Source organism: Hyla sarda, unplaced genomic scaffold (genome assembly GCF_029499605.1).
Source record: "Hyla sarda isolate aHylSar1 unplaced genomic scaffold, aHylSar1.hap1 scaffold_281, whole genome shotgun sequence".
Taxonomy (NCBI): domain Eukaryota; kingdom Metazoa; phylum Chordata; class Amphibia; order Anura; family Hylidae; genus Hyla; species Hyla sarda.
Window position 1 is genome coordinate 152,984 of NW_026609514.1, and position 24,655 is coordinate 177,638.

The following is a 24,655-nucleotide window of genomic DNA, read 5'->3' on the forward strand; positions in this document are numbered from 1 at the left end:
CTCATATGGGGTAGGAGGAGACCCCCTTTAAGATCAAAGATTGGAGGACAAGACTCCCTTAAGACCACTGGAGTCTGGAGGAGGCGCTGTTAAAGAGGTTATCAAGACAGCTGAAAAGGTATGACCTTCCTTCGCTTCCCAGCCACTGGAGAGAGGGAAAAGTTTATGCCATTTTAGCTCCTTTGATAACCCCTTTAACATAAAGAGGCAAATGAGGCGCCTATAACATCAGGAGGATTCATTTGCCTCATAAGGGGTAGGAGGAGACCCCCTTTAAGATCAAAGACTGGAGGACAAGACTCCCTTAAGACCACTGGAGTCTGGAGGAGGCGCTGTTAAAGAGGTTATCAAGACAGCTGAAAAAGTATGACCTTACCTCGCTTCCCAGCAGCTCACTTCTGCTTTGGTCTTGACTCATCCTGATACCTTCTGGTATGAAAATGGAAGGCCGAGATGGGGGAGCAGGTAGCATGTTGCAGTCGTCACATGCAGGCGAAATCAGTGGCGGCAAATGTATGCAACATCGGAGGCCTGGTTTCACCCACATGTGGTGACCACAACACATTACCTGACCCCTTATTTCAGCCACCCCCTTTATTCCAGGTGAGAAGGTATAGGGATGAGATGAGAGCTATGTGGAAAAGAACCACTGGAGGTAGGGGAAAGTTTATGCCATTTTAGCTCCTCTGATAACCCCTTTAACATATAGAGGCAAATGAGGCGCATTTAACATCAGGAGGATTCATTTTCCTCATAAGGGGTAGGAGGAGACCCCCTTTAAGATCAAAGACTGGAGGACAAGACTCCCTTAAGACCACTGGAGTCTGGAGGAGGCGCTGTTAAAGAGGTTATCAAGAAATCTGAAAAGGTATGACCTTACCTTGCTTTCCCAGCAGCTCACTTCTGGATTGGTCTCGACTCGTCCTGATACCTTCTGGTATGAAAATGGAGGGCCGAGATGGGGGAGCAGGTAGCATGTTGCAGTCGTCACATGCAGGCGAAATCAGTGGCGGCAAATGTATGCAACATCGGAGGCCTGGTTTCACCCACATGTGGTGACCATAACACATTACCTGACCCCTTTTGTCAGCCACCCCCTTTATTCCAGGTGAGAAGGTATCGGGATGAGATGAGAGCTAACTGGAAAAGAGCTGGAGGGAGGGGAAAGTTTATGCCATTTTAGCTCCTTTGATAACCCCTTTAACATATAGAGGCAAATGAGGCGCCTTTTACATCAGGAGGATTCATTTGCCTCATAAGGGGTAGGAGGAGACCCCCTTTAAGATCAAAGATTGGAGGACAAGACTCCCTTAAGACCACTGGAGTCTGGAGGAGGCGCTGTTAAAGCGGTTATCAAGACAGCTGAAAAGGTATGACCTTCCTTCGCTTCCCAGCCACTGGAGAGAGGGAAAAGTTTATGCCATTTTAGCTCCTCTGATAACCCCTTTAACAGAGGCAAATGAGGCGCCTTTAACATCAGGAGGATTCATTTGCCTCATAAGGGGTAGGAGGAGACCACCTTTAAGATCAAAGACTGGAGGACAAGACTCCCTTAAGACCACCGGAGTCTGGAGGAGGCGCTGTTAAAGAGGTTATCAAGACAGCTGAAAAAGTATGACCTTACCTTGCTTCCCAGCAGCTCACTTCTGCTTTGGTCTTGACTCATCCTGATACCTTCTGGTATGAAAATGGAGGGCCGAGATGCAGGAGCAGGTAGCATGTTGCAGTCGTCACATGCAGGCGAAATCAGTGGCAGCAAATGTACGCAACATCGTATGTACATTGTCTACCACATGGAGGCCTGGTTTCACCCACATGTGGTGACCACAACACATTACCTGACCCCTTATTTCAGCCACCCCCTTTATTCCAGGTGAGAAGGTATCGGGATGAGATGAGAGCTATGTGGAAAAGAGCCACTGGAGAGAGGGAAAAGTTTATGCCATTTTAGCTCCTCTGATAACCCCTTTAACATATAGAGGCAAATGAGGCGCCTTTTACATCAGGAGGATTCATTTGCCTCATAAGGGGTAGGAGGAGACCCCCTTTAAGATCAAATACTGGAGGACAAGACTCCCTTAAGACCAGTGGAGTCTGGAGGAGGCGCTGTTAAAGCGGTTATCAAGACAGCTGAAAAGGTATGACCTTCCTTCGCTTCCCAGCCACTGGAGAGAGGGAAAAGTTTATGCCATTTTAGCTCCTCTGATAACCCCTTTAACAGAGGCAAATGAGGCGCCTTTAACATCAGGAGGATTCATTTGCCTCATAAGGGGTAGGAGGAGACCCCCTTTAAGATCAAAGATTGGAGGACAAGACTCCCTTAAGACCACTGGAGTCTGGAGGAGGCGCTGTTCAAGAGGTTATCAAGACAGCTGAAAAGGTATGACCTTCCTTCGCTTCCCAGCCACTGGAGAGAAGGAAAAGTTTATGCCATTTTAGCTCCTCTGATAAAACCTTTAACAGAGGCAAATGAGGCGCCTTTAACATCAGGAGGATTAATTTGCCTCATAAGGGGTAGGAGGAGACCCCCTTTAAGATCAAAAACTGGAGGACAAGACTCCCTTAAGACCACTGGAGTCTGGAGGAGGCGCTATTAAAGAGGTTATCAAGACAGCTGAAAAGGTATGACCTTCCTTCGCTTCCCAGCCACTGGAGAGAGGGAAAAGTTTATGCCATTTTAGCTCCTCTGATAACCCCTTTAACAGAGGCAAATGAGGCGCCTTTAACATCAGGAGGATTAATTTGCCTCATAAGGGGTAGGAGGAGACCCCCTTTAAGATCAAAGACTGGAGGACAAGACTCCCTTAAGACCTTTGGAGTCTGGAGGAGGCGCTATTAAAGAGGTTATCAAGACAGCTGAAAAGGTATGACCTTCCTTCGCTTCCCAGCCACTGGAGAGAGGGAAAAGTTTATGCCATTTTAGCTCCTCTGATAACCCCTTTTATAGAGGCAAATGAGGCGCCTTTAACATCAGGAGGATTCATTTGCCTCATAAGGGGTAGGAGGAGACCCCCTTTAAGATCAAATACTGGAGGACAAGACTCCCTTCAGACCAGTGGAGTCTGGAGGAGGCGCTGTTAAAGCGGTTATCAAGACAGCTGAATAGGTATGACCTTCCTTTGCTTCCTAGCCACTGGAGAGAGGGAAAAGTATATGCCTTTTTAGCTTCTCTGATAACCCCCTTAACATATAGAGGCAAATGAGGCACCTTTTACATCAGGAGGATTCATTTGCCTCATAAGGGGTAGGAGGAGACCCCCTTTAAGATCAAAAACTGGAGGACAAGACTCCCTTAAGACCACCGGAGTCTGGAGGAGGCGCTGTTAAAGAGGTTATCAAGACAGCTGAAAAAGTATGACCTTACCTTGCTTCCTAGCAGCTCACTTCTGCTTTGGTCTTGACTCATCCTGATACCTTCTGGTATGAAAATGGAGGGCCGAGATGCAGGAGCAGGTAGCATGTTGCAGTCGTCACATGCAGGCGAAATCAGTGGCAGCAAATGTACGCAACATCGTATGTACATTGTCTACCACATGGAGGCCTGGTTTCACCCACATGTGGTGACCACAACACATTACCTGACCCCTTATTTCAGCCACCCCCTTTATTCCAGGTGAGAAGGTATCGGGATGAGATGAGAGCTATGTGGAAAAGAGCCACTGGAGGTAGGGGAAAGTTTATGCCATTTTAGCTCCTCTGATAACCCCTTTAACATATAGAGGCAAATGAGGCGCCTTTTACATCAGGAGGATTCATTTGCCTCATAAGGGGTAGGAGGAGACCCCCTTTAAGATCAAAGACTGGAGGACAAGACTCCCTTAAGACCTTCGGAGTCTGGAGGGGGCGCTATTAAAGAGGTTATCAAGACAGCTGAAAAGGTATGACCTTCCTTCGCTTCCCAGCCACTGGAGAGAGGGAAAAGTTTATGCCATTTTAGCTCCTTTGATAACCCCTTTTACAGAGGCAAATGAGGCGCCTTTAACATCAGGAGGATTCATTTTCCTCATAAGGGGTAGGAGGAGACCCCCTTTAAGATCAAAAACTGGAGGACAAGACTCCCTTAAGACCACTGGAGTCTGGAGGAGGCGCTGTTAAAGAGGTTATCAAGACAGCTGAAAAAGTATGACCTTACCTCGCTTTCCAGCAGCTCACTTCTGCTTTGGTCTTGACTCATCCTGATACCTTCTGGTATGAAAATGGAGGGCCGAGATGTGGGAGCAGGTAGCATGTTGCAGTCGTCACATGCAGGCGGAATCAGTGGCAGCAAATGTACGCAACATCGTATGTACATTGTCTACCACATGGAGGCCTGGTTTCACCCACATGTGGTGACCACAACACATTACCTGACCCCTTATTTCAGCCACCCCCTTTATTCCAGGTGAGAAGGTATAGGGAGGAGATGAGAGCTATGTGGAAAAGAGCCACTGGAGGTAGGGGAAAGTTTATGCCATTTTAGCTCCTCTGATAACCCCTTTAACATATAGAGGCAAATGAGGCGCCTTTTACATCAGGAGGATTAATTTGCCTCATAAGGGGTAGGAGGAGACCCCCATTAAGATCAAATACTGGAGGACAAGACTCCCTTAAGACCAGTGGAGTCTGGAGGAGGCGCTGTTAAAGCGGTTATCAAGACAGCTGAAAAGGTATGACCTTCCTTCGCTTTCCAGCCACTGGAGAGAGGGAAAAGTTTATGCCATTTTAGCTCCTCTGATAACCCCATTTACAGAGGCAAATGAAGCGCCTTTAACATCAGGAGGATTCATTTGCCTCATAAGGGGTAGGAGGAGACCCCCTTTAAGATCAAATACTGGAGAACAAGACTCCCTTAAGACCAGTGGAGTCTGGAGGAGGCGCTGTTAAAGCGGTTATCAAGACAGCTGAATAGGTATGACCTTCCTTTGCTTCCTAGCCACTGGAGAGAGGGAAAAGTTTATGCCTTTTTAGCTCCTCTGATAACCCCCTTAACATATAGAGGCAAATGAGGCGCCTTTTACATCAGGAGGATTCATTTGCCTCATAAGGGGTAGGAGGAGACCCCCTTTAAGATCAAAAACTGGAGGACAAGACTCCCTTAAGACCACTGGAGTCTGGAAGAGGCGCTGCTAAAGAGGTTATCAAGACAGCTGAAAGGGTATGACCTTACCTTGCTTTCCCAGCAGCTCACTTCTGGATTGGTCTCGACCCGTCCTGATACCTTTTGGTATGAAAATGGAGGGCCGAGATGGGGGAGCAGGTAGCATGTTGCAGTCGTCACATGCAGGCGAAATCAGTGGCAGCAAATGTATGCAACATCGTATGTACATTGTCTACCACATGGAGGCCTGGTTTCACCCACATGTGGTGACCACAACACATTACTTAACCCCTTATGTCAGCCACCCCCTTTATTCCATTTGAGAAGGTATCGGGATGAGATGAGAGCTAACTGGAAAAGAGCCACTTGAGGGAGGGTAAAGTTTATGCCATTTTAGCTCCTTTGATAACCCCCTTTACAGAGGCAAATGAGGCGCCTTTTATATCAGGAGGATTCATTTGCCTAATAAGGGGTAGGAGGAGACCCCCTTTAAGATCAAATACTGGAGGACAAGACTCCCTTAAGACCAGTGGAGTCTGGAGGAGGCGCTGTTAAAGAGGTTATCAAGACAGCTGAAAAAGTATGACCTTACCTCGCTTTCCAGCAGCTCACTTCTGCTTTGGTCTTGACTCATCCTGATACCTTCTGGTATGAAAATGGAGGGCCGAGATGAGGGAGCAGGTAGCATGTTGCAGTCGTCACATGCAGGCGGAATCAGTGGCAGCAAATGTACGCAACATCGTATGTACATTGTCTACCACATGGAGGCCTGGTTTCACCCACATGTGGTGACCACAACACATTACCTGACCCCTTATTTAAGCCACCCCCTTTATTCCAGGTGAGAAGGTATAGGGAGGAGATGAGAGCTATGTGGAAAAGAGCCACTGGAGAGAGGGAAAAGTTTATGCCATTTTAGCTCCTCTGATAACCCCTTTAACATATAGAGGCAAATGAGGCGCCTTTTACATCAGGAGGATTCATTTGCCTCATAAGGGGTAGGAGGAGACCCCCTTTAAGATCAAATACTGGAGGACAAGACTCCCTTAAGACCAGTGGAGTCTGGAGGAGGCGCTGTTAAAGCGGTTATCAAGACAGCTGAAAAGGTATGACCTTCCTTCGCTTCCCAGCCACTGGAGAGAGGGAAAAGTTTATGCCATTTTAGCTCCTCTGATAACCCCTTTAACAGAGGCAAATGAGGCGCCTTTAACATCAGGAGGATTCATTTGCCTCATAAGGGGTAGGAGGAGACCCCCTTTAAGATCAAAGATTGGAGGACAAGACTCCCTTAAGACCACTGGAGTCTGGAGGAGGCGCTGTTCAAGAGGTTATCAAGACAGCTGAAAAGGTATGACCTTCCTTCGCTTCCCAGCCACTGGAGAGAGGGAAAAGTTTATGCCATTTTAGCTCCTCTGATAACCCCTTTTATAGAGGCAAATGAGGCGCCTTTAACATCAGGAGGATTCATTTGCCTCATAAGGGGTAGGAGGAGACCCCCTTTAAGATCAAATACTGGAGGACAAGACTCCCTTCAGACCAGTGGAGTCTGGAGGAGGCGCTGTTAAAGCGGTTATCAAGACAGCTGAATAGGTATGACCTTCCTTTGCTTCCTAGCCACTGGAGAGAGGGAAAAGTATATGCCTTTTTAGCTTCTCTGATAACCCCCTTAACATATAGAGGCAAATGAGGCACCTTTTACATCAGGAGGATTCATTTGCCTCATAAGGGGTAGGAGGAGACCCCCTTTAAGATCAAAAACTGGAGGACAAGACTCCCTTAAGACCACCGGAGTCTGGAGGAGGCGCTGTTAAAGAGGTTATCAAGACAGCTGAAAAAGTATGACCTTACCTTGCTTCCTAGCAGCTCACTTCTGCTTTGGTCTTGACTCATCCTGATACCTTCTGGTATGAAAATGGAGGGCCGAGATGCAGGAGCAGGTAGCATGTTGCAGTCGTCACATGCAGGCGAAATCAGTGGCAGCAAATGTACGCAACATCGTATGTACATTGTCTACCACATGGAGGCCTGGTTTCACCCACATGTGGTGACCACAACACATTACCTGACCCCTTATTTCAGCCACCCCCTTTATTCCAGGTGAGAAGGTATCGGGATGAGATGAGAGCTATGTGGAAAAGAGCCACTGGAGGTAGGGGAAAGTTTATGCCATTTTAGCTCCTCTGATAACCCCTTTAACATATAGAGGCAAATGAGGCGCCTTTTACATCAGGAGGATTCATTTGCCTCATAAGGGGTAGGAGGAGACCCCCTTTAAGATCAAAGACTGGAGGACAAGACTCCCTTAAGACCTTCGGAGTCTGGAGGGGGCGCTATTAAAGAGGTTATCAAGACAGCTGAAAAGGTATGACCTTCCTTCGCTTCCCAGCCACTGGAGAGAGGGAAAAGTTTATGCCATTTTAGCTCCTTTGATAACCCCTTTTACAGAGGCAAATGAGGCGCCTTTAACATCAGGAGGATTCATTTTCCTCATAAGGGGTAGGAGGAGACCCCCTTTAAGATCAAAAACTGGAGGACAAGACTCCCTTAAGACCACTGGAGTCTGGAGGAGGCGCTGTTAAAGAGGTTATCAAGACAGCTGAAAAAGTATGACCTTACCTCGCTTTCCAGCAGCTCACTTCTGCTTTGGTCTTGACTCATCCTGATACCTTCTGGTATGAAAATGGAGGGCCGAGATGTGGGAGCAGGTAGCATGTTGCAGTCGTCACATGCAGGCGGAATCAGTGGCAGCAAATGTACGCAACATCGTATGTACATTGTCTACCACATGGAGGCCTGGTTTCACCCACATGTGGTGACCACAACACATTACCTGACCCCTTATTTCAGCCACCCCCTTTATTCCAGGTGAGAAGGTATAGGGAGGAGATGAGAGCTATGTGGAAAAGAGCCACTGGAGGTAGGGGAAAGTTTATGCCATTTTAGCTCCTCTGATAACCCCTTTAACATATAGAGGCAAATGAGGCGCCTTTTACATCAGGAGGATTAATTTGCCTCATAAGGGGTAGGAGGAGACCCCCATTAAGATCAAATACTGGAGGACAAGACTCCCTTAAGACCAGTGGAGTCTGGAGGAGGCGCTGTTAAAGCGGTTATCAAGACAGCTGAAAAGGTATGACCTTCCTTCGCTTTCCAGCCACTGGAGAGAGGGAAAAGTTTATGCCATTTTAGCTCCTCTGATAACCCCATTTACAGAGGCAAATGAAGCGCCTTTAACATCAGGAGGATTCATTTGCCTCATAAGGGGTAGGAGGAGACCCCCTTTAAGATCAAATACTGGAGAACAAGACTCCCTTAAGACCAGTGGAGTCTGGAGGAGGCGCTGTTAAAGCGGTTATCAAGACAGCTGAATAGGTATGACCTTCCTTTGCTTCCTAGCCACTGGAGAGAGGGAAAAGTTTATGCCTTTTTAGCTCCTCTGATAACCCCCTTAACATATAGAGGCAAATGAGGCGCCTTTTACATCAGGAGGATTCATTTGCCTCATAAGGGGTAGGAGGAGACCCCCTTTAAGATCAAAAACTGGAGGACAAGACTCCCTTAAGACCACTGGAGTCTGGAAGAGGCGCTGCTAAAGAGGTTATCAAGACAGCTGAAAGGGTATGACCTTACCTTGCTTTCCCAGCAGCTCACTTCTGGATTGGTCTCGACCCGTCCTGATACCTTTTGGTATGAAAATGGAGGGCCGAGATGGGGGAGCAGGTAGCATGTTGCAGTCGTCACATGCAGGCGAAATCAGTGGCAGCAAATGTATGCAACATCGTATGTACATTGTCTACCACATGGAGGCCTGGTTTCACCCACATGTGGTGACCACAACACATTACTTAACCCCTTATGTCAGCCACCCCCTTTATTCCATTTGAGAAGGTATCGGGATGAGATGAGAGCTAACTGGAAAAGAGCCACTTGAGGGAGGGTAAAGTTTATGCCATTTTAGCTCCTTTGATAACCCCCTTTACAGAGGCAAATGAGGCGCCTTTTATATCAGGAGGATTCATTTGCCTAATAAGGGGTAGGAGGAGACCCCCTTTAAGATCAAATACTGGAGGACAAGACTCCCTTAAGACCAGTGGAGTCTGGAGGAGGCGCTGTTAAAGAGGTTATCAAGACAGCTGAAAAAGTATGACCTTACCTCGCTTTCCAGCAGCTCACTTCTGCTTTGGTCTTGACTCATCCTGATACCTTCTGGTATGAAAATGGAGGGCCGAGATGAGGGAGCAGGTAGCATGTTGCAGTCGTCACATGCAGGCGGAATCAGTGGCAGCAAATGTACGCAACATCGTATGTACATTGTCTACCACATGGAGGCCTGGTTTCACCCACATGTGGTGACCACAACACATTACCTGACCCCTTATTTAAGCCACCCCCTTTATTCCAGGTGAGAAGGTATAGGGAGGAGATGAGAGCTATGTGGAAAAGAGCCACTGGAGGTAGGGGAAAGTTTATGCCATTTTAGCTCCTCTGATAACCCCTTTAACATATGGAGGCAAATGAGGCGCCTTTTACAACAGGAGGATTCATTTGCCTCATAAGGGGTAGGAGGAGACCCCCTTTAAGATCAAATACTGGAGGACAAGACTCCCTTAAGACCAGTGGAGTCTGGAGGAGGCGCTGTTAAAGCGGTTATCAAGACAGCTGAAAAGGTATGACCTTCCTTCACTTCCCAGCCACTGAAGAGAGGGAAAAGTTTATGCCATTTTAGCTCCTCTGATAACCCCTTTAACATATAGAGGCAAATGATGCGCCTATAATATCAGGAGGATTCATTTGCCTCATAAGGGGTAGGAGGAGACCCCCTTTAAGATCAAAGACTGGAGGACAAGACTCCCTTAAGACCACTGGAGTCTGGAGGAGGCGCTGTTAAAGAGGTTATCAAGGCAGCTGAAAGGGTATGACCTTACCTTGCTTTCCCAGCAGCTCACTTCTGGATTGGTCTCGACTTTTCCTGATACCTTTTGGTATGAAAATGGAGGGCCGAGATGGGGGAGCAGGTAGCATGTTGCAGTCGTCACATGCAGGCGAAATCAGTGGCAGCAAATGTATGAAACATCGTATGTACATTGTCTACCACATGGAGGCCTGGTTTCACCCACATGTGGTGACCACAACACATTACCTGACCCCTTATTTCAGCCACCTCCTTTATTCCAGGTGAGAAGGTATCGGGATGAGATGAGAGCTAACTGGAAAAGAGCCACTGGAGGGAGGGGAAAGTTTATGCCATTTTACCTCCTCTGATATCCCCTTTAACATATAGAGGCACATGAGGCGCCTTTTACATCAGGAGGATTCATTTGCCTCATAAGGGGTAGGAGGAGACCCCCTTTAAGATCAAAGACTGGAGGACAAGACTCCCTTAAGACCAGTGGAGTCTGGAGGAGGCGCTGTTAAAGGGGTTATCAAGACAGCTGAAAAGGTATGACCTTCCTTCGCTTCCCAGCCACTGGAGAGAGGGAAAAGTTTATGCCATTTTAGCTCCTCTGATAACCCATTTTACAGAGGCAAATGAGGCGCCTTTAACATCAGGAGGATTAATTTGCCTCATAAGGGGTAGGAGGAGACCCCCTTTAAGATCAAATACTGGAGGACAAGACTCCCTTAAGACCACTGGAGTCTGGAGGAGGCGCTGTTAAAGAGGTTATCAAGACAGCTGAAAAAGTATGACCTTACCTCGCTTCCCAGCAGCTCACTTCTGCTTTGGTCTTGACTCATCCTGATACCTTCTGGTATGAAAATGGAAGGCCGAGATGGGGGAGCAGGTAGCATGTTGCAGTCGTCACATGCAGGCGAAATCAGTGGCGGCAAATGTATGCAACATCGGAGGCCTGGTTTCACCCACATGTGGTGACCACAACACATTACCTGACCCCTTATTTCAGCCACCCCCTTTATTCCAGGTGAGAAGGTATAGGGATGAGATGAGAGCTATGTGGAAAAGAACCACTGGAGGTAGGGGAAAGTTTATGCCATTTTAGCTCCTCTGATAACCCCTTTAACATATAGAGGCAAATGAGGCGCATTTAACATCAGGAGGATTCATTTTCCTCATAAGGGGTAGGAGGAGACCCCCTTTAAGATCAAAGACTGGAGGACAAGACTCCCTTAAGACCACTGGAGTCTGGAGGAGGCGCTGTTAAAGAGGTTATCAAGAAATCTGAAAAGGTATGACCTTACCTTGCTTTCCCAGCAGCTCACTTCTGGATTGGTCTCGACTCGTCCTGATACCTTCTGGTATGAAAATGGAGGGCCGAGATGGGGGAGCAGGTAGCATGTTGCAGTCGTCACATGCAGGCGAAATCAGTGGCGGCAAATGTATGCAACATCGGAGGCCTGGTTTCACCCACATGTGGTGACCATAACACATTACCTGACCCCTTTTGTCAGCCACCCCCTTTATTCCAGGTGAGAAGGTATCGGGATGAGATGAGAGCTAACTGGAAAAGAGCTGGAGGGAGGGGAAAGTTTATGCCATTTTAGCTCCTTTGATAACCCCTTTAACATATAGAGGCAAATGAGGCGCCTTTTACATCAGGAGGATTCATTTGCCTCATAAGGGGTAGGAGGAGACCCCCTTTAAGATCAAAGATTGGAGGACAAGACTCCCTTAAGACCACTGGAGTCTGGAGGAGGCGCTGTTAAAGCGGTTATCAAGACAGCTGAAAAGGTATGACCTTCCTTCGCTTCCCAGCCACTGGAGAGAGGGAAAAGTTTATGCCATTTTAGCTCCTCTGATAACCCCTTTAACAGAGGCAAATGAGGCGCCTTTAACATCAGGAGGATTAATTTGCCTCATAAGGGGTAGGAGGAGACCCCCTTTAAGATCAAAGACTGGAGGACAAGACTCCCTTAAGACCTTTGGAGTCTGGAGGAGGCGCTATTAAAGAGGTTATCAAGACAGCTGAAAAGGTATGACCTTCCTTCGCTTCCCAGCCACTGGAGAGAGGGAAAAGTTTATGCCATTTTAGCTCCTCTGATAACCCCTTTTATAGAGGCAAATGAGGCGCCTTTAACATCAGGAGGATTCATTTGCCTCATAAGGGGTAGGAGGAGACCCCCTTTAAGATCAAATACTGGAGGACAAGACTCCCTTCAGACCAGTGGAGTCTGGAGGAGGCGCTGTTAAAGCGGTTATCAAGACAGCTGAATAGGTATGACCTTCCTTTGCTTCCTAGCCACTGGAGAGAGGGAAAAGTATATGCCTTTTTAGCTTCTCTGATAACCCCCTTAACATATAGAGGCAAATGAGGCACCTTTTACATCAGGAGGATTCATTTGCCTCATAAGGGGTAGGAGGAGACCCCCTTTAAGATCAAAAACTGGAGGACAAGACTCCCTTAAGACCACCGGAGTCTGGAGGAGGCGCTGTTAAAGAGGTTATCAAGACAGCTGAAAAAGTATGACCTTACCTTGCTTCCTAGCAGCTCACTTCTGCTTTGGTCTTGACTCATCCTGATACCTTCTGGTATGAAAATGGAGGGCCGAGATGCAGGAGCAGGTAGCATGTTGCAGTCGTCACATGCAGGCGAAATCAGTGGCAGCAAATGTACGCAACATCGTATGTACATTGTCTACCACATGGAGGCCTGGTTTCACCCACATGTGGTGACCACAACACATTACCTGACCCCTTATTTCAGCCACCCCCTTTATTCCAGGTGAGAAGGTATCGGGATGAGATGAGAGCTATGTGGAAAAGAGCCACTGGAGGTAGGGGAAAGTTTATGCCATTTTAGCTCCTCTGATAACCCCTTTAACATATAGAGGCAAATGAGGCGCCTTTTACATCAGGAGGATTCATTTGCCTCATAAGGGGTAGGAGGAGACCCCCTTTAAGATCAAAGACTGGAGGACAAGACTCCCTTAAGACCTTCGGAGTCTGGAGGGGGCGCTATTAAAGAGGTTATCAAGACAGCTGAAAAGGTATGACCTTCCTTCGCTTCCCAGCCACTGGAGAGAGGGAAAAGTTTATGCCATTTTAGCTCCTTTGATAACCCCTTTTACAGAGGCAAATGAGGCGCCTTTAACATCAGGAGGATTCATTTTCCTCATAAGGGGTAGGAGGAGACCCCCTTTAAGATCAAAAACTGGAGGACAAGACTCCCTTAAGACCACTGGAGTCTGGAGGAGGCGCTGTTAAAGAGGTTATCAAGACAGCTGAAAAAGTATGACCTTACCTCGCTTTCCAGCAGCTCACTTCTGCTTTGGTCTTGACTCATCCTGATACCTTCTGGTATGAAAATGGAGGGCCGAGATGTGGGAGCAGGTAGCATGTTGCAGTCGTCACATGCAGGCGGAATCAGTGGCAGCAAATGTACGCAACATCGTATGTACATTGTCTACCACATGGAGGCCTGGTTTCACCCACATGTGGTGACCACAACACATTACCTGACCCCTTATTTCAGCCACCCCCTTTATTCCAGGTGAGAAGGTATAGGGAGGAGATGAGAGCTATGTGGAAAAGAGCCACTGGAGGTAGGGGAAAGTTTATGCCATTTTAGCTCCTCTGATAACCCCTTTAACATATAGAGGCAAATGAGGCGCCTTTTACATCAGGAGGATTAATTTGCCTCATAAGGGGTAGGAGGAGACCCCCATTAAGATCAAATACTGGAGGACAAGACTCCCTTAAGACCAGTGGAGTCTGGAGGAGGCGCTGTTAAAGCGGTTATCAAGACAGCTGAAAAGGTATGACCTTCCTTCGCTTTCCAGCCACTGGAGAGAGGGAAAAGTTTATGCCATTTTAGCTCCTCTGATAACCCCATTTACAGAGGCAAATGAAGCGCCTTTAACATCAGGAGGATTCATTTGCCTCATAAGGGGTAGGAGGAGACCCCCTTTAAGATCAAATACTGGAGAACAAGACTCCCTTAAGACCAGTGGAGTCTGGAGGAGGCGCTGTTAAAGCGGTTATCAAGACAGCTGAATAGGTATGACCTTCCTTTGCTTCCTAGCCACTGGAGAGAGGGAAAAGTTTATGCCTTTTTAGCTCCTCTGATAACCCCCTTAACATATAGAGGCAAATGAGGCGCCTTTTACATCAGGAGGATTCATTTGCCTCATAAGGGGTAGGAGGAGACCCCCTTTAAGATCAAAAACTGGAGGACAAGACTCCCTTAAGACCACTGGAGTCTGGAAGAGGCGCTGCTAAAGAGGTTATCAAGACAGCTGAAAGGGTATGACCTTACCTTGCTTTCCCAGCAGCTCACTTCTGGATTGGTCTCGACCCGTCCTGATACCTTTTGGTATGAAAATGGAGGGCCGAGATGGGGGAGCAGGTAGCATGTTGCAGTCGTCACATGCAGGCGAAATCAGTGGCAGCAAATGTATGCAACATCGTATGTACATTGTCTACCACATGGAGGCCTGGTTTCACCCACATGTGGTGACCACAACACATTACTTAACCCCTTATGTCAGCCACCCCCTTTATTCCATTTGAGAAGGTATCGGGATGAGATGAGAGCTAACTGGAAAAGAGCCACTTGAGGGAGGGTAAAGTTTATGCCATTTTAGCTCCTTTGATAACCCCCTTTACAGAGGCAAATGAGGCGCCTTTTATATCAGGAGGATTCATTTGCCTAATAAGGGGTAGGAGGAGACCCCCTTTAAGATCAAATACTGGAGGACAAGACTCCCTTAAGACCAGTGGAGTCTGGAGGAGGCGCTGTTAAAGAGGTTATCAAGACAGCTGAAAAAGTATGACCTTACCTCGCTTTCCAGCAGCTCACTTCTGCTTTGGTCTTGACTCATCCTGATACCTTCTGGTATGAAAATGGAGGGCCGAGATGAGGGAGCAGGTAGCATGTTGCAGTCGTCACATGCAGGCGGAATCAGTGGCAGCAAATGTACGCAACATCGTATGTACATTGTCTACCACATGGAGGCCTGGTTTCACCCACATGTGGTGACCACAACACATTACCTGACCCCTTATTTAAGCCACCCCCTTTATTCCAGGTGAGAAGGTATAGGGAGGAGATGAGAGCTATGTGGAAAAGAGCCACTGGAGGTAGGGGAAAGTTTATGCCATTTTAGCTCCTCTGATAACCCCTTTAACATATGGAGGCAAATGAGGCGCCTTTTACAACAGGAGGATTCATTTGCCTCATAAGGGGTAGGAGGAGACCCCCTTTAAGATCAAATACTGGAGGACAAGACTCCCTTAAGACCAGTGGAGTCTGGAGGAGGCGCTGTTAAAGCGGTTATCAAGACAGCTGAAAAGGTATGACCTTCCTTCACTTCCCAGCCACTGGAGGGAGGGGAAAGTTTATGCCATTTTAGCTCCTTTGATAACCCCTTTAACATAAAGAGGCAAATGAGGCGCCTATAACATCAGGAGGATTCATTTGCCTCATAAGGGGTAGGAGGAGACCCCCTTTAAGATCAAAGACTGGAGGACAAGACTCCCTTAAGACCACTGGAGTCTGGAGGAGGCGCTGTTAAAGAGGTTATCAAGACAGCTGAAAAAGTATGACCTTACCTCGCTTCCCAGCAGCTCACTTCTGCTTTGGTCTTGACTCATCCTGATACCTTCTGGTATGAAAATGGAAGGCCGAGATGGGGGAGCAGGTAGCATGTTGCAGTCGTCACATGCAGGCGAAATCAGTGGCGGCAAATGTATGCAACATCGGAGGCCTGGTTTCACCCACATGTGGTGACCACAACACATTACCTGACCCCTTATTTCAGCCACCCCCTTTATTCCAGGTGAGAAGGTATAGGGATGAGATGAGAGCTATGTGGAAAAGAACCACTGGAGGTAGGGGAAAGTTTATGCCATTTTAGCTCCTCTGATAACCCCTTAAACATATAGAGGCAAATGAGGCGCATTTAACATCAGGAGGATTCATTTGCCTCATAAGGGGTAGGAGGAGACCCCCTTTAAGATCAAAGACTGGAGGACAAGACTCCCTTAAGACCACTGGAGTCTGGAGGAGGCGCTGTTAAAGAGGTTATCAAGAAATCTGAAAAGGTATGACCTTACCTTGCTTTCCCAGCAGCTCACTTCTGGATTGGTCTCGACTCGTCCGGATACCTTCTGGTATGAAAATGGAGGGCCGAGATGGGGGAGCAGGTAGCATGTTGCAGTCGTCACATGCAGGCGAAATCAGTGGCGGCAAATGTATGCAACATCGGAGGCCTGGTTTCACCCACATGTGGTGACCATAACACATTACCTGACCCCTTTTGTCAGCCACCCCCTTTATTCCAGGTGAGAAGGTATCGGGATGAGATGAGAGCTAACTGGAAAAGAGCTGGAGGGAGGGGAAAGTTTATGCCATTTTAGCTCCTTTGATAACCCCTTTAACATATAGAGGCAAATGAGGCGCCTTTTACATCAGGAGGATTCATTTGCCTCATAAGGGGTAGGAGGAGACCCCCTTTAAGATCAAAGATTGGAGGACAAGACTCCCTTAAGACCACTGGAGTCTGGAGGAGGCGCTGTTAAAGCGGTTATCAAGACAGCTGAAAAGGTATGACCTTCCTTCGCTTCCCAGCCACTGGAGAGAGGGAAAAGTTTATGCCATTTTAGCTCCTCTGATAACCCCTTTAACAGAGGCAAATGAGGCGCCTTTAACATCAGGAGGATTCATTTGCCTCATAAGGGGTAGGAGGAGACCCCCTTTAAGATCAAAGACTGGAGGACAAGACTCCCTTAAGACCACCGGAGTCTGGAGGAGGCGCTGTTAAAGAGGTTATCAAGACAGCTGAAAAAGTATGACCTTACCTTGCTTCCCAGCAGCTCACTTCTGCTTTGGTCTTGACTCATCCTGATACCTTCTGGTATGAAAATGGAGGGCCGAGATGCAGGAGCAGGTAGCATGTTGCAGTCGTCACATGCAGGCGAAATCAGTGGCAGCAAATGTACGCAACATCGTATGTACATTGTCTACCACATGGAGGCCTGGTTTCACCCACATGTGGTGACCACAACACATTACCTGACCCCTTATTTCAGCCACCCCCTTTATTCCAGGTGAGAAGGTATCGGGAGGAGATGAGAGCTATGTGGAAAAGAGCCACTGGAGAGAGGGAAAAGTTTATGCCATTTTAGCTCCTCTGATAACCCCTTTAACATATAGAGGCAAATGAGGCGCCTTTTACATCAGGAGGATTCATTTGCCTCATAAGGGGTAGGAGGAGACCCCCTTTAAGATCAAATACTGGAGGACAAGACTCCCTTAAGACCAGTGGAGTCTGGAGGAGGCGCTGTTAAAGCGGTTATCAAGACAGCTGAAAAGGTATGACCTTCCTTCGCTTCCCAGCCACTGGAGAGAGGGAAAGGTTATGCCATTTTAGCTCCTCTGATAACCCCTTTAACAGAGGCAAATGAGGCGCCTTTTACATCAGGAGGATTCATTTGCCTCATAAGGGGTAGGAGGAGACCCCCTTTAAGATCAAAGATTGGAGGACAAGACTCCCTTAAGACCACCGGAGTCTGGAGGAGGCGCTGTTAAAGAGGTTATCAAGAAAGCTGAAAAAGTATGACCTTACCTCGCTTCCCAGCAGCTCACTTCTGCTTTGGTCTTGACTCATCCTGATACCTTCTGGTATGAAAATGGAGGGCCGAGATGCAGGAGCAGGTAGCATGTTGCAGTCGTCACATGCAGGCGAAATCAGTGGCAGCAAATGTACGCAACATCGTATGTACATTGTCTACCACATGGAGGCCTGGTTTCACCCACATGTGGTGACCACAACACATTACCTGACCCCTTATTTCAGCCACCCCCTTTATTCCAGGTGAGAAGGTATCGGGATGAGATGAGAGCTATGTGGAAAAGAGCCACTGGAGGTAGGGGAAAGTTTATGCCATTTTAGCTCCTCTGATAACCCCTTTAACATATAGAGGCAAATGAGGCGCCTTTTACATCAGGAGGATTCATTTGCCTCATAAGGGGTAGGAGGAGACCCCCTTTAAGATCAAATACTGGAGGACAAGACTCCCTTAAGACCAGTGGAGTCTGGAGGAGGCGCTGTTAAAGCGGTTATCAAGACAGCTGAAAAGGTATGACCTTCCTTCGCTTCCCAGCCACTGGAGAGAGGGAAAAGTTTATGCCATTTTAGCTCCTCTGATAACCCCTTTAACAGAGGCAAATGAGGCGCCTTTAACATCAGGAGGATTCATTTGCCTCATAAGGGGTAGGAGGAGACCCCCTTTAAGATCAAAGATTGGAGGACAAGACTCCCTTAAGACCACTGGAGTCTGGAGGAGGCGCTGTTCAAGAGGTTATCAAGACAGCTGAAAAGGTATGACCTTCCTTCGCTTCCCAGCCACTGGAGAGAAGGAAAAGTTTATGCCATTTTAGCTCCTCTGATAAAACCTTTAACAGAGGCAAATGAGGCGCCTTTAACATCAGGAGGATTAATTTGCCTCATAAGGGGTAGGAGGAGACCCCCTTTAAGATCAAAAACTGGAGGACAAGACTCCCTTAAGACCACTGGAGTCTGGAGGAGGCGCTATTAAAGAGGTTATCAAGACAGCTGAAAAGGTATGACCTTCCTTCGCTTCCCAGCCACTGGAGAGAGGGAAAAGTTTATGCCATTTTAGCTCCTCTGATAACCCCTTTAACAGAGGCAAATGAGGCGCCTTTAACATCAGGAGGATTAATTTGCCTCATAAGGGGTAGGAGGAGACCCCCTTTAAGATCAAAGACTGGAGGACAAGACTCCCTTAAGACCTTTGGAGTCTGGAGGAGGCGCTATTAAAGAGGTTATCAAGACAGCTGAAAAGGTATGACCTTCCTTCGCTTCCCAGCCACTGGAGAGAGGGAAAAGTTTATGCCATTTTAGCTCCTCTGATAACCCCTTTTATAGAGGCAAATGAGGCGCCTTTAACATCAGGAGGATTCATTTGCCTCATAAGGGGTAGGAGGAGACCCCCTTTAAGATCAAATACTGGAGGACAAGACTCCCTTCAGACCAGTGGAGTCTGGAGGAGGCGCTGTTAAAGCGGTTATCAAGACAGCTGAATAGGTATGACCTTCCTTTGCTTCCTAGCCACTGGAGAGAGGGAAAAGTATATGCCTTTTTAGCTTCTCTGATAACCCCCTTAACATATAGAGGCAAATGAGGCACCTTTTACATCAGGAGGATTCATTTGCCTCATAAGGGGTAGGAGGAGACCCCCTTTAAGATCAAAAACTGGAGGACAAGACTCCCTTAAGACCACCGGAGTCTGGAGGAGGCGCTGTTAAAGAGGTTATCAAGACAGCTGAAAAAGTATGACCTTACCTTGCTTCCTAGCAGCTCACTTCTGCTTTGGTCTTGACTCATCCTGATACCTTCTGGTATGAAAATGGAGGGCCGAGATGCAGGAGCAGGTAGCATGTTGCAGTCGTCACATGCAGGCGAAATCAGTGGCAGCAAATGTACGCAACATCGTATGTACATTGTCTACCACATGGAGGCCTGGTTTCACCCACATGTGGTGACCACAACACATTACCTGACCCCTTATTTCAGCCACCCCCTTTATTCCAGGTGAGAAGGTATCGGGATGAGATGAGAGCTATGTGGAAAAGAGCCACTGGAGGTAGGGGAAAGTTTATGCCATTTTAGCTCCTCTGATAACCCCTTTAACATATAGAGGCAAATGAGGCGCCTTTTACATCAGGAGGATTCATTTGCCTCATAAGGGGTAGGAGGAGACCCCCTTTAAGATCAAAGACTGGAGGACAAGACTCCCTTAAGACCTTCGGAGTCTGGAGGGGGCGCTATTAAAGAGGTTATCAAGACAGCTGAAAAGGTATGACCTTCCTTCGCTTCCCAGCCACTGGAGAGAGGGAAAAGTTTATGCCATTTTAGCTCCTTTGATAACCCCTTTTACAGAGGCAAATGAGGCGCCTTTAACATCAGGAGGATTCATTTTCCTCATAAGGGGTAGGAGGAGACCCCCTTTAAGATCAAAAACTGGAGGACAAGACTCCCTTAAGACCACTGGAGTCTGGAGGAGGCGCTGTTAAAGAGGTTATCAAGACAGCTGAAAAAGTATGACCTTACCTCGCTTTCCAGCAGCTCACTTCTGCTTTGGTCTTGACTCATCCTGATACCTTCTGGTATGAAAATGGAGGGCCGAGATGTGGGAGCAGGTAGCATGTTGCAGTCGTCACATGCAGGCGGAATCAGTGGCAGCAAATGTACGCAACATCGTATGTACATTGTCTACCACATGGAGGCCTGGTTTCACCCACATGTGGTGACCACAACACATTACCTGACCCCTTATTTCAGCCACCCCCTTTATTCCAGGTGAGAAGGTATAGGGAGGAGATGAGAGCTATGTGGAAAAGAGCCACTGGAGGTAGGGGAAAGTTTATGCCATTTTAGCTCCTCTGATAACCCCTTTAACATATAGAGGCAAATGAGGCGCCTTTTACATCAGGAGGATTAATTTGCCTCATAAGGGGTAGGAGGAGACCCCCATTAAGATCAAATACTGGAGGACAAGACTCCCTTAAGACCAGTGGAGTCTGGAGGAGGCGCTGTTAAAGCGGTTATCAAGACAGCTGAAAAGGTATGACCTTCCTTCGCTTTCCAGCCACTGGAGAGAGGGAAAAGTTTATGCCATTTTAGCTCCTCTGATAACCCCATTTACAGAGGCAAATGAAGCGCCTTTAACATCAGGAGGATTCATTTGCCTCATAAGGGGTAGGAGGAGACCCCCTTTAAGATCAAATACTGGAGAACAAGACTCCCTTAAGACCAGTGGAGTCTGGAGGAGGCGCTGTTAAAGCGGTTATCAAGACAGCTGAATAGGTATGACCTTCCTTTGCTTCCTAGCCACTGGAGAGAGGGAAAAGTTTATGCCTTTTTAGCTCCTCTGATAACCCCCTTAACATATAGAGGCAAATGAGGCGCCTTTTACATCAGGAGGATTCATTTGCCTCATAAGGGGTAGGAGGAGACCCCCTTTAAGATCAAAAACTGGAGGACAAGACTCCCTTAAGACCACTGGAGTCTGGAAGAGGCGCTGCTAAAGAGGTTATCAAGACAGCTGAAAGGGTATGACCTTACCTTGCTTTCCCAGCAGCTCACTTCTGGATTGGTCTCGACCCGTCCTGATACCTTTTGGTATGAAAATGGAGGGCCGAGATGGGGGAGCAGGTAGCATGTTGCAGTCGTCACATGCAGGCGAAATCAGTGGCAGCAAATGTATGCAACATCGTATGTACATTGTCTACCACATGGAGGCCTGGTTTCACCCACATGTGGTGACCACAACACATTACTTAACCCCTTATGTCAGCCACCCCCTTTATTCCATTTGAGAAGGTATCGGGATGAGATGAGAGCTAACTGGAAAAGAGCCACTTGAGGGAGGGTAAAGTTTATGCCATTTTAGCTCCTTTGATAACCCCCTTTACAGAGGCAAATGAGGCGCCTTTTACATCAGGAGGATTCATTTGCCTAATAAGGGGTAGGAGGAGACCCCCTTTAAGATCAAATACTGGAGGACAAGACTCCCTTAAGACCAGTGGAGTCTGGAGGAGGCGCTGTTAAAGAGGTTATCAAGACAGCTGAAAAAGTATGACCTTACCTCGCTTTCCAGCAGCTCACTTCTGCTTTGGTCTTGACTCATCCTGATACCTTCTGGTATGAAAATGGAGGGCCGAGATGAGGGAGCAGGTAGCATGTTGCAGTCGTCACATGCAGGCGGAATCAGTGGCAGCAAATGTACGCAACATCGTATGTACATTGTCTACCACATGGAGGCCTGGTTTCACCCACATGTGGTGACCACAACACATTACCTGACCCCTTATTTAAGCCACCCCCTTTATTCCAGGTGAGAAGGTATAGGGAGGAGATGAGAGCTATGTGGAAAAGAGCCACTGGAGGTAGGGGAAAGTTTATGCCATCTTAGCTCCTCTGATAACCCCTTTAACATATGGAGGCAAATGAGGCGCCTTTTACAACAGGAGGATTCATTTGCCTCATAAGGGGTAGGAGGAGACCCCCTTTAAGATCAAATACTGGAGGACAAGACTCCCTTAAGACCAGTGGAGTCTGGAGGAGGCGCTGTTAAAGCGGTTATCAAGACAGCTGAAAAGGTATGACCTTCCTTCACTTCCCAGCCACTGAAGAGAGGGAAAAGTTTATGCCATTTTAGCTCCTCTGATAACCCCTTTAACATATAGAGGCAAATGATGCGCCTATAATATCAGGAGGATTCATTTGCCTCATAAGGGGTAGGAGGAGACCCCCTTTAAGATCAAAGACTGGAGGACAAGACTCCCTTAAGACCACTGGAGTCTGGAGGAGGCGCTGTTAAAGAGGTTATCAAGACAGCTGAAAAAGTATGACCTTACCTCGCTTCCCAGCAGCTCACTTCTGGTTTGGTCTTGACTCATCCTGATACCTTTTGGTATGAAAATGGAGGGCCGAGATGGGGGAGCAGGTAGCATGTTGCAGTCGTCACATGCAGGCGAAATCAGTGGCAGCAAATGTACGCAACATTGTATGTACATTGTCTACCACATGGAGGCCTGGTTTCACCCACATTTGGTGACCACAACACATTACCTGACCCCTTATTTCAGCCACCTCCTTTATTCCAGGTGAGAAGGTATCGGGATGAGATGAGAGCTAACTGGAAAAGAGCCACTGGAGGGAGGGGAAAGTTTATGCCATTTTACCTCCTCTGATATCCCCTTTAACATATAGAGGCACATGAGGCGCCTTTTACATCAGGAGGATTCATTTGCCTCATAAGGGGTAGGAGGAGACCCCCTTTAAGATCAAATACTGGAGGTCAAGACTCCCTTAAGACCAGTGGAGTCTGGAGGAGGCGCTGTTAAAGGGGTTATCAAGACAGCTGAAAAGGTATGACCTTCCTTCGCTTCCCAGCCACTGGAGAGAGGGAAAAGTTTATGCCATTTTAGCTCCTCTGATAACCCATTTTACAGAGGCAAATGAGGCGCCTTTAACATCAGGAGGATTAATTTGCCTCATAAGGGGTAGGAGGAGACCCCCTTTAAGATCAAATACTGGAGGACAAGACTCCCTTAAGACCACTGGAGTCTGGAGGAGGCGCTGTTAAGGAGGTTATCAAGACAGCTGAAAAGGTATGACCTTCCTTTGCTTCCTAGCCACTGGAGAGAGGAAAAAGTTTATGCCTTTTTAGCTCCTCTGATAACCCCCTTAACATATAGAGGCAAATGAGGCGCCTTTTACATCAGGAGGATTCATTTGCCTCATAAGGGGTAGGAGGAGACCCCCTTTAAGATCAAAAACTGGAGGACAAGACTTCCTTAAGACCACTGGAGTCTGGAAGAGGCGCTGTTAAAGAGGTTATCAAGACAGCTGAAAGGGTATGACCTTACCTTGCTTTCCCAGCAGCTCACTTCTGGATTGGTCTCGACTTTTCCTGATACCTTTTGGTATGAAAATGGAGGGCCGAGATGGGGGAGCAGGTAGCATGTTGCAGTCGTCACATGCAGGCGAAATCAGTGGCAGCAAATGTATGAAACATCGTATGTACATTGTCTACCACATGGAGGCCTGGTTTCACCCACATGTGGTGACCACAACACATTACCTGACCCCTTATGTCAGCCACCCCCTTTATTCCATTTGAGAAGGTATCGGGATGAGATGAGAGCTAACTGGAAAAGAGCCACTGGAGGGAGGGGAAAGTTTATGCCATTTTACCTCCTCTGATAACCCCTTTAACATATAGAGGCACATGAGGCACCTTTTACATCAGGAGGATTCATTTGCCTCATAAGGGATAGGAGGAGACCCCCTTTAAGATCAAAGACTGGAGGACAAGACTCCCTTAAGACCACTGGAGTCTGGAGGATGTGCTGTTAAAGCGGTTATCAAGACAGCTGAAAAGGTATGGCCTTCCTTCGCTTCCCAGCCACTGGAGAGAGGGAAAAGTTTATGCCATTTTAGCTCCTCTGATAACCCCTTTTGCAGAGGCAAATGAGGCGCCTTTAACATCTGGAGGATTCATTTGCCTCATAAGGGGTAGGAGGAGACCCCCTTTAAGATCAAATACTGGAGGACAAGACTCCCTTAAGACCAGTGGAGTCTGGAGGAGGCGCTGTTAAAGAGGTTATCAAGACAGCTGAAAAGGTATGACATTACCTTGCTTCCCAGCAGCTCACTTCTGGTTTGGTCTCGACTCTTCCTGATGCCTAGTGTTGAGCGGCATAGGCCATATTCGAATTCGCGAATATTCGCGAATATATGGGCGAATATTCGTCATGTATTCGCGAATATTCGCATATTCGTAGTATTCTCGCTTTTTTTTTCGCAACGCGAAAAATTCGTGTATGCGAAAATTTACATATGCGAAAATTAGCATATGCAAAAAATATTGCAAGCAAAAATACGAATATGCGAAAATTAGCATATGCAAATGTTCGCATATGCGAAAATCCGCACGCCAGTCTCACACAGTAGTATTAGAGTCTTCTTTACACCACACGAGCTGGAAGCAGAGAGGGATGATCACTGTGATGTGTACTGTGAAAAAATAAAAATAAAAAAAAACGAATATTCGTAATTACGAATATATAGCGCTATATTCGCGAAATTCGC

General features: G+C 47.4%; 1 protein-coding gene across 1 annotated transcript in view; it reads left to right on the top strand.

Moving 5' to 3' along the window:
- Positions 1 to 24,655, top strand: part of LOC130326118 (cilia- and flagella-associated protein 251-like) — a 317,392-nt gene that overhangs the window by 151,424 nt on the left and 141,313 nt on the right. The gene's annotated exons all lie outside the window — the stretch shown is intronic.